The 14,051-nt window shown below is 42.4% G+C and overlaps 1 protein-coding gene across 1 annotated transcript in view; it reads right to left on the bottom strand.

Annotated features, from left to right (window-relative positions):
* Positions 1 to 14,051, bottom strand: part of GRM3 (glutamate metabotropic receptor 3) — a 105,080-nt gene that overhangs the window by 65,578 nt on the left and 25,451 nt on the right. The gene's annotated exons all lie outside the window — the stretch shown is intronic.

Here is a 14,051-nt window from a genome sequence, read left to right as displayed (position 1 = left end):
TTGTTCAGCATATTCCCTTTGTGTTTCTTAAATCAATAGAACTGCAGTGAACCAACAGATTTCTTCAATATTTTGTAGGATGCTCAGTCCTTACCACCACACTTAATACCTATTGTTTCCAGTAAGACAAATAAACTCCTTAAATGTTATATTTGCCACTTAGAAGGAAGTTGATTGTGTGTTTTGGGGGATAAGAAATTCAATTGCAGAAAGCTAAACATATATGCGTGGAGCTGAATGCTTTTGTAAACAAATTCTGTGGGCTTTCATATTTGTATCACTGTCATGATTTTGGATGGAAAATGGAAAACTTGTGATGAATGCATAATAGGCCATTGCATTTCCATCTGAGACAGAAGGAACGTGTTCACTTCTTCAGAAGGGAAGACAGATGAAGGCAGGCAAGCTGCAGAACAAAACAAGAATTAAGTGATAGCCTCTTAATGATCATTGTTCTGCTATCTGTCCATTATCTGTCTGGGTGTAGGTAGCAAACACCACATGAATTTAAATAAAACCCATTACTCACACTCACTTACAGACGTGATGATGGGAGTTGCTTGACAGGTCTTGCACAGGAAACTCGATGTAATTGAGCCGGGTGCTCTGTTGATTCTCCTCCAGCAAATTCTCTACCTGTGCAGGAATATTTTAAGACCTCACTAACTTTGACAGAGTGTTAAGGGTTTTTCTGCTTATTTGTGTTTTGTATCATTATTGGGTCTCTACAATAACAGATGGTGAAATCTCCTGAGTAAGCCAAATGCCAGTGATTTTCCTTACAGGATGTCATGCAAAAACACTAACAGCTCGGTTCCTATTAGTACTAGAAACTGATGGGCCAGCTCCAGCACCTTTTAAAGTTCCTGGGTGTCTTTGGATCAGCTCCATAACACAGCTGAATGAGGCAGGCAATCTGCTTTAAACACTCCTTTATTATTCCCAGAGTTTCTGCTGAATATCCTATCAAACAGGCTAAAAATCTCTCCTCAAGAGCACTTTTTGTTTTTTAGAATACACAGGTTATTTTAGAGACAAGTAAAATCAGGACAGTTTGCAGGTAAATTTGAAACACCCATTTGTTTTTCCTTCTTGAGTAAGGGACTTCTCACTTCTGAGATAGCCACTGCTGGTGGTTTGTGTTTGCTGGCAGCAAACAGTTCCACAATTGCACTTGGCATAGGTGACAACCAGCTTGGCCAGGCTTGTCTTTCCTTGGTTTTTTCCCTGTGCCTCTTGCTGTGCCATATTGAAGGAATATTGCTTAATGGCTATAATGGGATATTTACATCTATTTCATGCTCCTAGAGCTGTCCTAATTGACTCTTTTCTCTCATCATGATTAACTTATCATCTGCTGATCATGAAATCTCAATGGAATTCATAGGTCTCTGTCAAGTGTGACTGTAGGGACATTTCTTTGTCCCTGTAAGTCCCATACTCCCCACTGGTGATGTAAAAAATGTTGGAGTCCTTTCACCACATTCATGGGCTTTGAGAGTAAGTTTGGATGTATTTATAAAGTCCACAAATTTAGATTGTCTGCTATTCATATCTAACTGCATTTCATGTTGAAATTCTTATTTTCAAGTACACATATCTATTTATGACCACTTTTTAAATTAAATTTCCTTTTGAATGAACTGTTGGTGGTCCCCTAACAAAGAGGGATTTGCTTTGTTGGATCTCTGATCTGAACAGGTCCTGAACTGGGAACCGGGTCTGAGTCTTTTCATTGTACTTAAAGAGAAAATGGGAGAAGTGCTTCTCTTCTCCTTCCTGGTTCCTCTGAAGAGATAACTGAATGTCTGACAAATACTGTAAGCAATATGTAAGTGTAAGCAGGGGTCCTAAAGGGGTGACATGCTCCCTGCAATAGGCTTCATACACTTGCCAAGAGGGAGTCCTTCCCTCTTTTTCTCTGGGACTGTCACCTGGAGAACAGTCAATAGCAAGCAATGGACACTGAGTGACACAGCAGCAATAGGCTCCATAAAGCTCTAGTTATGTACAGATATTTGTGGATTTTAGCTTTCATTACTCTAGGCCCCTTCCTTTTCAGAGAGGTAAGTCCTGAACTTATCCACTTTGGCATTTTCCATAAGAGAGGAGAGAGGTAGCAGAGACAGAGGAAAGGAGGCATTTCTTATGAAATGGCTTCAAGGAGAGTTAATTTTTTTGACTGATGTCTGTGGAGTTTTCATATTTATTCAGAAGGAAATCATGCTCAGCAATTGTCATTACCTCCCAGAGAAATGCTACATTCTTTGAAGGTATATTTGACACATATTGTGTCAAAGCTCATGGTCTCTCAGACATGACATGTGACAGCTGAAATTATTTGACATGCTCCAGTTAAAGGAATTGAGAACCAAATTCCCAGGGGCTGTGGACAGTTTCTGTACATAAAGCTCTCTTTGAGTATAAAGGAGATTTTTCAAAAGCATTCAAAATCGTTTTTTCCTGCTCTCATAGAGTTAATTCTGGATTCTTTTGATCACCAAGGTAGTTCTTCAGTATATCTGAGCCAGTTTGGCTGAAATGATCTTAGCAAATAGGATGGGTCATGGACCACTCTGATCTGGATATCATCTGACACAGCTGTGCTGTGCCATTACAGAGAAAATCTCTGGAGCTCCAGAACTGGAAGGTCCCATCCCACAGATCTGATGTGAATACTGCTGAGGCTAAGATGGTCTCCAGCCTCTTCCCAGGAGCTGTGTTGGGAGAGTTAAATTGGTCAAACTTCTGTGGCTGGAGACTGTTTTAGCCATTAAATGATATGATAATATTCTGGTGTCTGTCACTGTTTAGGAGCTGTAGCTGCAATCTTTGAGCTCCTCTGCCGCCAGTACAGATGAACAGAACTGTGCACAGTCCTTGACATGAGAAGCTGCACCCTCATGTGCATAGCTATCTCTGGTCTCATAAATCAAACCTCTGTGGGACCATCCTGAGGCAAGGAGATCATTGGGCCACAGTAGTGGGCACTCATCCAGCTGCCTCTGCCAGCCTCTGAAAAAGGGGGCCCATGCTGGAAATGTATCTGGTGAATGGTCCCCACTATGTGCTAAGTCCCCACACACATCAATGAATTATTCAGAACAATGCCACATCCCAAAAGATCTCCAGGGATCATTCAAGCAATTTCTCAGTATGGGCAATCAGGATTATATTGTCAATGTCTTTTCACTGGCACTGTTTAGCTCATTAGTAATACAAAAAGTTCTCACCACTTCTGCTGGAGAAATCTTCCCTGATGCCTCCTAGCACTCAATTTGCTTTGCTAATAGCTGCATCAAGATTGTCCCTGGGCACCATCCCCCTGTTGAGAAAACTCATGTGCCTCTTCCTACCAGGTCTCAAGTATAAACTTCCAGGTGCTAACTGAAATTCCTCATACTTTCCAGAAGTTGAAAGCTTCCTAGTCAGTGAATACAACTTCCAGAGTACAGACAGAATGGGTATTTTCTGTAGGTGCAAGGCGGTGTTGCTGCCATTGCACAGGATATCATTTGAAACTTGTCTATAATCCATGTATTGTGAAAACCATAATTGAAGTAGGTGTAGGTGTAGGTATAGAGAAGGACTACTGCAAAACACAGGGGACTGATGAGGCTGTTTTAGGGGAGAAAAAATGTAGCTTCACGTGTTTAGCTTAGTGAAAGGAAAACTGAAGTTTTTGACAGCTATCCATGGACACCTCAGGGGTCTGAGTACTCGGAAGGGAGGAGAGTAAAAAACATCTCTGGAATTCGAACAAATGACTGTAACCTGGTCCTGAATAAACAGACAATGGAAATTATAAAGAAGTTTCTAAACAGCAGAGGAATGAAGTTTGGAAAAGCTTTCTGACTGCAGGAATAACAGTCAAAAAAGCAAAATTTAAGAGGGAGCTGAAGAATTCCAAAGAAGGGATAATATGACCTGATGGTTCATGACAGCAAGAACTGAACTCAGTGACCAAACTCATCCCTTCAGGTCCTATCTCTGACAATCTGAAAAGTATTTAAGAAGACCATGTCCCATTGATCTGCAATGACAGAGAAGGTGGAGACTGAGTCTCAATCTCTCCAGATCTAAATGCAGCAAGATACTGTTGAGCAACAGTCCTGTCATTCCATTTAATAGCAAAAGAATCCAGGAATAACTTCTGTGGTGACAGTAACTTGATTTACCACAGTTGTGAAAGAATGGACTGAAAGAGTTATTTTTCCTGAGTAGTAGTATCTTTTTTCCTGGATATGCTATAAACATGAGAAATAAATTGGCAGATATCTAGATACAAATTTTAAACCAATGAGATCTGAAATGCAAGAGCTTTTGTATCCAAATGGCTGTTTCATGCCCTAAATTCTCTGAGTTGTGCTTAATTCTTGCAGCACATAAGGCATGTAAAAACCACCCACTCACTACTTCAGAGCCATTTTTCTTCATCTAAATGAAATTTCTTTAGTTCCATTCATCTTTACAGCTCATTCAACAGGTCCCTCTGCAGCAGTGAAGGGAAGCATGTTTCAATGTGCTAATCCAGCTCGGAGATGGATTAATTGACTCACATGCCCCTCTGATCACTAGCCAGATGTCTCTCCCCAGCTGGCAAGCCTTACTAATTTTCTTGTTGTTGTTGCTGTTGTTAATTCTGGGTTTCCAGCCAGCAGGGGCTCAATCAAGGGCAGCATGCCCTCTGCCGACATTTTGTATTCTTTGGTCTGCTTTCCCTTGGGCAAAGACATTCAGCTCTGACCCTCCTTCCCTGGCTCCTTGTCATCTGGCCTGGGGCCCCTGGAGAGAGCTCTGCTGGTGCAGTTGCACTTGTGTATCCGGCACGTTGGGCCACCACAGGGCTGTGCTGGGAATATTCAAGGTGGGTGAAGGAGGCATACAGGGCTCAGAGGGCCAGTTCCAACAAGTGACCCAAAATTTCAGGTCTGTGCATTGAATATTTTGGGGGAAAAAAATAAAAGACTCATAACAAGAGTTGGAAATATCTCCTTTGTCAGGCTACAAAAGGAAATTTCTGTGAAATTATGTGAGATAAAAGTCAAGAATGCTTAAGAAGGCAGTTGGGACACTAAACTGGGAAGCAGTGTAACATACAGAGTGGTTTGAAGATGGGATGTATGTGTGCTCCAGGCTCTACTCCAGAGAGTACTCTACTCTCTGCTCTTCATCATTGCCCTGATGTCTTGGGCAAGACACTTCACTGCTCTGGTGCTTTCCAATGCCTATGGGAGTTTGGGGTACTCTAAAGGTACTTGCTAAGGAGCAAGGCAGTGTGAAAATTAAATATAATTTGCATCACTGAACATACAGCCATGTATTTTCAGTGTGAAGGCTTCTGCCATGACTTGCAGTGATTTGGCTAAAACCATGATGTTACCATGTGGAAAGGTGTCAATTTTGGCCAGACTGTAGAACATTGTTTCCTCTTATCCTGTTGCTTGTCTTGGGTCATCAACATGATCACATTGAGTAGAAACTTAATGTACAAGAATTGGACTGGATGGTAAAACTTTTATTCACCTCAGCAGCAAGGAAGTCACCCACTAACTCACACACAGGTTGTCAGCAGTGGTCACTGAGGGAGGGCAGCTGAGAGCAGAGGCAGCAGTAGGAATATTTGAAGATTTGTACTACTTAACACCAAGACCCTGAAATTCAGCTCTGCACACAGCTAGAGCTTTCTGTGGATTATAAAGGTAGAGCACTGGTTTCCTAATTTCTCACTAATGGGGGTTATTTATCCCAAACTGTAAAAAAAAAAAAAGGAATTCCTGGATTATACGAATATTTGCCTTTTCCTTCCCTATTATTTTTATTTTCTTCCATTTTCCCTTCCCAAAATTAGTTCAACAAGATACAAAAGAAAAGCAAACACTTCTCCTTTTTTTTTAATTAGAAAAAAGTAGCAAAATATTGTTTCATGACAAGGTCAGAGGAGCACAGCTTGAGAAGAGAGAAGTAAGAAGTTCATCTAAGGTGTGAACATTAAGAATTCAGCTGAATTTCTATGGACCCAGCACTCACTACTCCAACTAAAAATGTGGATGAGCTCATTTCTTCAGCATCTGAGCAGTTGCTCACAATTCATAGGTGTGTAAATAAAAAGAAAATCTCACTCCTATAATTTAGTATCTTCGGTCTTTTTTTTAGTTTAAGCACATGCCTTGTATAAATCTCTTTCCAAAACCACAAATTTCTTCCCACATCAGGCATAGCCCCAGGGAAGTTGTTTTACAGGGAAATAAGGCTTCGACCTTTGATCACTGTAACCTGGCTTCTCACAATCCTGAAAACAAGTTTCTAAAAAATTGAAATGTGAACAACACACACCATCAATATCAATTACTACACTGTTGGGTGGTAAATTTTCCCCACAGGGGGTGAGCAATTCACTTGATGTACTTGGAAAGGGTTTGATTCTCCTCCCCACTGGCAGCGAGGTGGTGCTGACAATCTCTCTGTTCTTTGATGGGGCACAGAGCAGAGTAAGGGAGAGCAGAGTCAGACTCAAAGCTCTGCGAGTGCAGAGAAAAGCCGGCTCTGTCAAGAGAGGATTTATGCAGTCTGAACAGCAAGCTGCAATCTTTGAAGAAAAGACTTCAAAGAGAAAAGGAGAAAAGAAACAATGTCTAATCTTCATACAAATGTGCTCAGGGGTCTCTGAAATTCAGAAACTTCTAAAATCTAAGAATTAATTATCACTTGCCAGAGGGAAGCTTTATTCACAGGTAACAGTTACAGCAATCCAAGTCCTCTAGGTGTAAAACTCATGCAGTTATATTCAACTAAAGCTCAGTAAATCACCCTCCTTCCTTTCGGTGTACTTGCACACTTTCCAAGTGTTTGATGTTATGCTTCACATTGTTTATGTGTGACACATGACAGCAGCTCCTAAAATTTTGTCTTTGAAAGGAGATGTACTTGGAAATATTTTGGTACAGGAACTGTGACTCACAGGTTCACATAAAAACATGCAACAAAGCAATGCAGCTCCTCAGCTCCTGTAGAGCAGTGCAGCCCTGTTGGCTTCTGTCTACTGCAGCAAAACACAGGACTTTAAGTCATTTTTCAGCCCCACAGCTGCATAAATAACGAGGCGCACTGGGGGTGACTAAAAGCAAAGCACTGCTGCTCTGATTCCTCTTAGCAGAATGAGGTGTTTAAAATGGCCCTTAGGCCAGGTATCCAGAATATCTCAGTACCTCATAGATTCTCATTTTTGCTCTTACAGTACCCTTTTGTGTAAGCACTCCTCATATTCATTTTACACTTGAAGTCTGAAAGCTAAGGAGGTGCTATTGTCCATGGTTGCAGGGCAAGTTAATGGTGAAAGGAAGAATTAAGCATTTAAATATCTGGAGATCTCAGTTACATGATGGTGTTATTGTGCTCAAGAAATTGAATGATTTATTGTGGATGTCTGGCCAGAGTCATACTCAGGCCATGGTGATGTGCAGTTTAAATCCTGCATTCACTGAAGCTGAGGGTGTGAACCCAGCTGGCTGGTGTGGCTCAGCTGCTGCACAGAAACACATTAAACTGCAATAACTTGATTGTGAATCCCAGCCCTCTCTTTTTAAAAGCTCTGTCTGTCTTTCATCTTTAAGACTTCAATGAAAACAGCTGTTGCAGAAGCTCACGAGAGAGCTGTACCACAGCAGGGAAACAGTTCCCTGACATAAGCAAGAGGGTCTTCAGACCCAGAGCAGTTATATCTGGTATAAAAATAAAAACTCACCTCTCTTAAAATATCAGTAAGCCAAGGCACCTCTACTGTCAGGAAAGGAAGACAGAGACCATGTCCAATGCAGCTACTTTGAAATAACAAAACCCTCTGGCAGGATTGGAATTGCTTCATTTTATGTTTACATCCATATGATTTTTGAGGTTAAATAGAACCTGATATTTGTCCTGATATTTGCCCACCAGCAGCCAGGAGGTGTCTGTGACTTTTCTCCCTTTGCAATGAATACTTTTCATTCCAATAATAAGTAGACCCAACCATTGTGCACAACCAGTATTACCAGAGATTGCCAAAAAGTGAGTAGTTTGTAATATGGTTTAGTGAGTGTGGTGGCATTTGGTCAAAGGTTGGACCTGATGCTCTTGGAGGTCTTTTCCAGCCCTAGTGATCCTATGATTCTATGATCTGCTGCCTCTTGGGAGTCACTGGCCATCCCAGAAGATCTAAGTAACATAGGGGCATTGCATTATATCAAGTTAGCATCCAGAAGGATGCAAAAGGACAGAGTCTGACCGTGGTGTTGCATTACAGGCAGGGCTGTGGGTGTTTGTTTGCATAGGAAATTTTCTTCTGTGAACAATCAGAAAAATCCCAGGCAGTCTCCTCTCTCTGGCTGTGGCAGCTCCCAGGACAGCAAAACCAAAGGTAATCGGTGCTGCCTCTCCCTCCAAATGGGAAATGTTGATAGATATCTCAAGTATTTGTTTAACTGTGGACAGTTGACACAGCTTGTGAGAAATTATTCCGGGAGGAAAGGAAACCTCCCAAACTCCTCCACTTCCTTTGTCCCCGGCTTGTCTGGGCTCCTGCTGGGGGCTCTGAACCAGCCCTCCAGGACTGTCCCTGCCAGGGCAGAGTCCTGCAGCCCTCCCTGGAGGCTGGAGCTCTCCTGGAGCTGGGATGCAGGAGATGCAGGGGATGCAGTTTCGGGATCTTTAGCTTGTCAGAGTGACTCTGAGAAAAGTAAGAAAGTCTCTTTTCTCAGCCTGGCACTTGAAGAATGAGTCAGAGCTCTTCATTTCTTGGTCTCAAGGTTGTTATTGTATCTTATCTATAAAAAAATTTTTCTCTTGGTTTGCTGAGGTTTGTCTAGCAGGACAGTTCTAAGCACTCTGCTTGCTCCTGGGGCAGTGTTATGTCTTTATACTAAAAACTACATGTACAATATTTACAATTATTTCCTAACACCTATCACCTATGTCAGACAGTGAGCTTCTACTCTAAACCAATCTAAAAGTGCCAACATCACAGCAGAAGATGGAGGCCAAGAAGAAGAAGGAGAAAGACTGGACACGCCCAGATCCCTCCATCTTGCCTCCTGAACCCCCATACCAGAAACCTCAAAATCTACTTTTCCACCTCGTGATAATGTCACTATAATTCTACCTAAACTGTCGTGGCTTGCTGGTCTTCATATAAGGTTGGTAATTTGCTCCACAGGTCATAATTAAAACCACAGGTGTTTTGGGCTCCATGTCAGGGCTTCTGAGCCCCCTGGCAGGGGCCTTGGCCATCCTGGACAGCCAGAGGGATGTTCTGGGCTCCCACAATGCAGGGATGCTCAGGGAGCGCTCTGCTCTCCCGGATCAGCGGGTCCGAGACAGGACCAGCCTGGCTGGGGGATCTCGGGCACGCTCCAGCCCTGAGTGAGTTCCAACCAAACCTGGCAATCTGGTACTCAGCTATTTTTGCCCAGTGGGGGATATCTGCTGTGTTTGTTGAAAGATTTTTTGGTGTCACTTATCACACGCTCGTTGTAATGCATTGCCTGAGGCATAATTAAATTCAAAGGGCATGTCTGTGTTGAAAGGGAGGGTTGCAATTTGTTGCTGTTAGGACTTTTCATTAAAAACCAAGCAGTTTTTCTGACTGGCAGGAACAATGGTTGCAGAACAAAAATGCTATTAAATAAGGAGAAGGCAAAGGCTTTTCTTTTTTCTTTCTTTCCTTTTTTTAATAACTACCTGCCTGACATCTCTACACTGACTTTGAATAAAGTACAGCATTTAAAAATAGTGGGACTGTAAAAGGAAGACAAGACAGAGAAAAGAGGAGCCTTGACATTAAGAGAGGTCTGGCAAGTGATAGGTATATTATATATACCAGATTATATGTGTGTATCTATCAATACACAGAAATATCTGTATCTATCTGTGTGTGTGTATGCGTTTTATCTCCAGAGGAGAAATTTGCCTTTGCTGCTGAAATTTTCCTGAAAGCTCAGTTAATTAGTTCTCATAATACCCATAGAGGCAGACTTTAGCATCATCCTTATCCACAGATGAGGAGATAGGAAAGAGCACAGAGAGAAGGATGCACAGAGAGATTAAGGGATTTCTGCTACAGTGAGTTCAGTGTAGAGCTGGGAATTCAGTCCAGCAGGCAAAATCCTAACCCTATTAAAAGCAATGGGAGACTAACTTATGAGAAGCCTGGATTTGGCAATTTTTGCTTGCTTTGTTCAAACCTCTCTGATCTATTCACGGCTACATGTGTCCTAATGATGCTTTCAGAACAAAACTACACCTGTGACTGTGTACAGCTCCTGGTCAAATCTCAGCTGAGTCCCTCAGTCTCAGAGCTTCAGAACGGGGGCTGACTGTTTCTTTGAGGGACTCTGTACCATACATTTACATATATCTTAAAAATAGTCTGGAGTGATAAGTGAAGTAATTTAAGATCTTCCTAAATAGAATACTATATTCTCCCAGGTCACCAGGGTCACAGAACTGAAATTTTACATCTCTAGTTGCTATATTCCACCTCACAGTGCTCTCAAAAAATGACTGGAGGGTTTCAGCTAAACAGATGAGCTACTTCTAAATTAGATTGTGTAAAGAAAGCTCATTAAAGAAAAAAAAAATAATGTCCTCATTTTATAATGGCTTTGTTGCCTTCTTGTTTATATACTTGTTCCAGGGCAGTATTTTCATGTTATTAGGGTGTTTTCAGCTCTTATGTTTAAGCTCACTTCATTAATGTTGGTAGAACACTTTGAAGTAGGAAATGTGCTAAGTGGTATCACTGACACACTTTCAAGGCAACGCTTTTGCCTTCCCAGAGGTCATCTGAAGCAACTTTGTCACACCTGCAAATGTGCACAAATTGGTGCTGGCAGTGGAGGGACAGATTTCCCTGAACAGTGCTGCAGCAGCTGTAAGCTGGCTGCAAGTGCCTGGAGGAGGATTCCAGGAAGATGCTGGGGTCTGCCAGCCTTGCTGTGAGGAGTCTGGCAGTGAAGCAGCTGTGGAGCAGAGCTCCACTGTCTGATACTCATGTGCTGCATAAAAATTCCCTAAACTCATCTGGAAGTCTCCCAATGGCTCTTCCAGTGTTGGGCACCAAATGTGCAATTTCTTTTTCCTCAAAAGCACTGCAATGGAATGAGGAGTGTGGGAAGGAGCAGAGGGTTTATGTGGGAATGGCTGCTGTGGTGGGCAGGAAATGGACCTGCTGCAGCATCTTTGAACATGGGGAGAGTTTCATAGAATCACAGAAGGACTTTGGTTGAAATGGACTTTAAAGCTCATCTGGTTCCCATGCCCTGCCATGGACAAGGGTACCTTTCACTAGACCAGGGTGCTCAGAGCCTCATCCAACCTTGCCTTGAACACTTCCAGGGATGGGGTGTCCACAGATTCTCTGGGCAACACTCAAATAAAGAATTCCTCCCCAACATGTAACATTTATATCTTGGGGCTTGCCCACTGACCAGAGGTTTGCCAGTGGTGCAGTTCTGTTGCATACCAGGATTTACTGCTCTCCTCCCTCCTGCCTGGAGCATCCCAGGGCACAGGACAGGGATGCTTCCTAACCTGAGGCAAGGGCTTACCTGTCAAGAGTGGTGCCTAAAGAGTCCTATGGCATGTTTGACAAGTTTGTGGCCTCAAGGTTAATTTTGAAAATCACTGAAACCATGACTTGGCTACCTATATCCCTTCCCCACCATCCCCTGGAGTGTGGGATCACAGGAAGGGTCCTGTAGGCCTTGGGGTATGGTTTGGACACAGTGCTGCTGGTAGTGTGAAATGGGAAGCTGTCCTGGCACTGCATAGCAGCCTTTCCTCTAACTGCAATAGCACAGCTGCCTGCTTGCTTGTGGCTCTGATTTATTACCTTGTCATATTTCAAAAGCTAAAGCAGGTTGAGCTTGGTCAATGTTTAGATGGAAAGGTCTCCAAGGAAAACACAAGAGCTAGAGGAAATGTTCCCTGAGTCAGAGTCAGGGCAATAATCCAGTGTGGTGTTAAGGATGTTGCTTTTGGCCTGATTGCAAAATCAATGTATGGGCCACTAGTGGTCTGTGGGGAGGGACTGTAATACCCAACATGACTGGGCAATAACTGGCTGGTCTTTCTTTTCCTACAGGGGTCAACCGTACAGTGGGTGTAAATTGGATGAAATGAAGATGATGAATCTGGCTGATTGCTTTCTCTGTTTTGTCTCATTACTTGGATTTAGAGGTTTGGTTGTTTTCCTTTGTCACCGTCCTTTGTATGTTTCATAATTCCTTTAATGGCATGGAATGACACAAAATACAAACATTTAGCATTTTTTTCCTAATAAATTTCTCAGCTTCTGGAAATCAATAACTTAAGGGCCTTCTTAAAGGTTTGGGGTTTTTTTTCTGCCTAGAACCATTGTCACGTGGATTTGAATTTTCCCTCATCATTTCCCACAGAATTGTCTGAAATCCCAGGCTGCTCACCACTGTCTGCAAGGTTGGATCCATTATCTTCCAGTTTCTTATACTGACCATCACCTCTGTGTCTGGTCCTCAAAGAAAACCAGCCACATCTCTTACTATTAACCCTGTAGATGTTGTGTTTCAGATACTGGACTCTGTCTGCCAGTGTCCTGGGACAGTGCATTTTCCACATTCATCACACAGCTTTTTTGAAATGGCATCCATCAAGGAACATGGACATTTTTTTTCTGTGAAGCAAGGTGCATGTAATAGAAGTCACAATCCCTTTTGTAATACTAAAAATTATATTAAAATAGCATTGATCTGAATTTAGGAGATAATGAAAATGAACAATTTCATCCATGCACCAGTTTGGCCTCTCATGTTTTTAAACAAATACCTGTTTTTCATCTATCCTCCACTTCTAGCACTAAAAGAAATAATTTTCCATGACATGATGGAATTCAGATACAGGAGCCGTGTTTTCATCTCCTAATTATTTTTTTCCAGTTTAACAAACTGACAATTTAAAGTATGAAAGGTGCTAAATGATCTCATACTAAAAACTGCAAAGCAAATAGAGCATCTCTACTCATACTGTTATTTTAGGTGGTCATTTCAAGAATGAACTGACCAGACAGTTTTGAGGATGGCAAGGTGTTTTAAGAACCATTATGCAAAGACTCTGTGACTGTAGTAATGAGCTGTGGCCCTCCACTGGGAAAACAGAGCCTTGATAAGCGCACTACAAAACCCCTGTCAGGAGTACAAGTGCTTTGAAGAGAGTATTGAAAGGAATTTTGCTTCAGAATATAAGAAAGTATGTAATGTGAGATTTCTCAGAGGAGAAGATTATGCTTTATTTGGGCTTTTCTATACAGATTGAGGAACAGAATGTGAGAAAACTTCACAACTTCTTTAGGAACACAGATATTTTCAGGCTGGATGGCACCCAAGTCCTATCTAGACCAGCATCTTGTGTCAGAGAGAGGCCAGCACCAGATGCTGCAGGAGAAGGTGCAAGAGCATCTGAACAGGTCATGTTTCCACAAGTGGGGAAAACATCTCCCTAATTTCCAGTGATTGCTCTGCTGTTATGTGTAGATTTATTTTCTTTCTACAGTACAAAAATTTAACAGAGGTGTCTATTTCATGCTTTGGAGATCATTGCCCAAAACATTAATTGCTTCCTCCCAGTCATACACTGAATGACTATAATGAAGCCAAAAAAGCTGACTCCCACCCCTGCATCCAGTAATTCCAGTGGATATTTCCAGTAGAGACCCCCACAATCTGGGATGTGGCATGGAAATGCCCACTCTCCTTTGGCCACACAGCAGTCAAGGCAAATGGGAATCTGCCCCGTGGTTTTGAGTGAGGTGCAGGACTTTTCCAGCAGATCAACACTAACCTCCCCCAGCCCTCACAGAGGGGGCACAGAGCAGGTGTGGGCCAGGCTGGAGCCCTGTTGGTGGCGTTCTTACTGGTACTGGCTGCCTCACAGATACTGTACTGACTGATTCTGGGCAAGCTGCTTCTCATCTCTGTGTTGTCTCTACAGAGCAGAGATACTGACATTTCCCTTCTTTGAAAAGCAGTGTGATTGACAGCTGT

The sequence above is a fragment of the Camarhynchus parvulus genome, chromosome 1A (genome assembly GCF_901933205.1).
Source record: "Camarhynchus parvulus chromosome 1A, STF_HiC, whole genome shotgun sequence".
Taxonomy (NCBI): Eukaryota; Metazoa; Chordata; class Aves; order Passeriformes; family Thraupidae; genus Camarhynchus; species Camarhynchus parvulus.
This window is presented reverse-complemented; position numbering and strand designations above follow the sequence as displayed.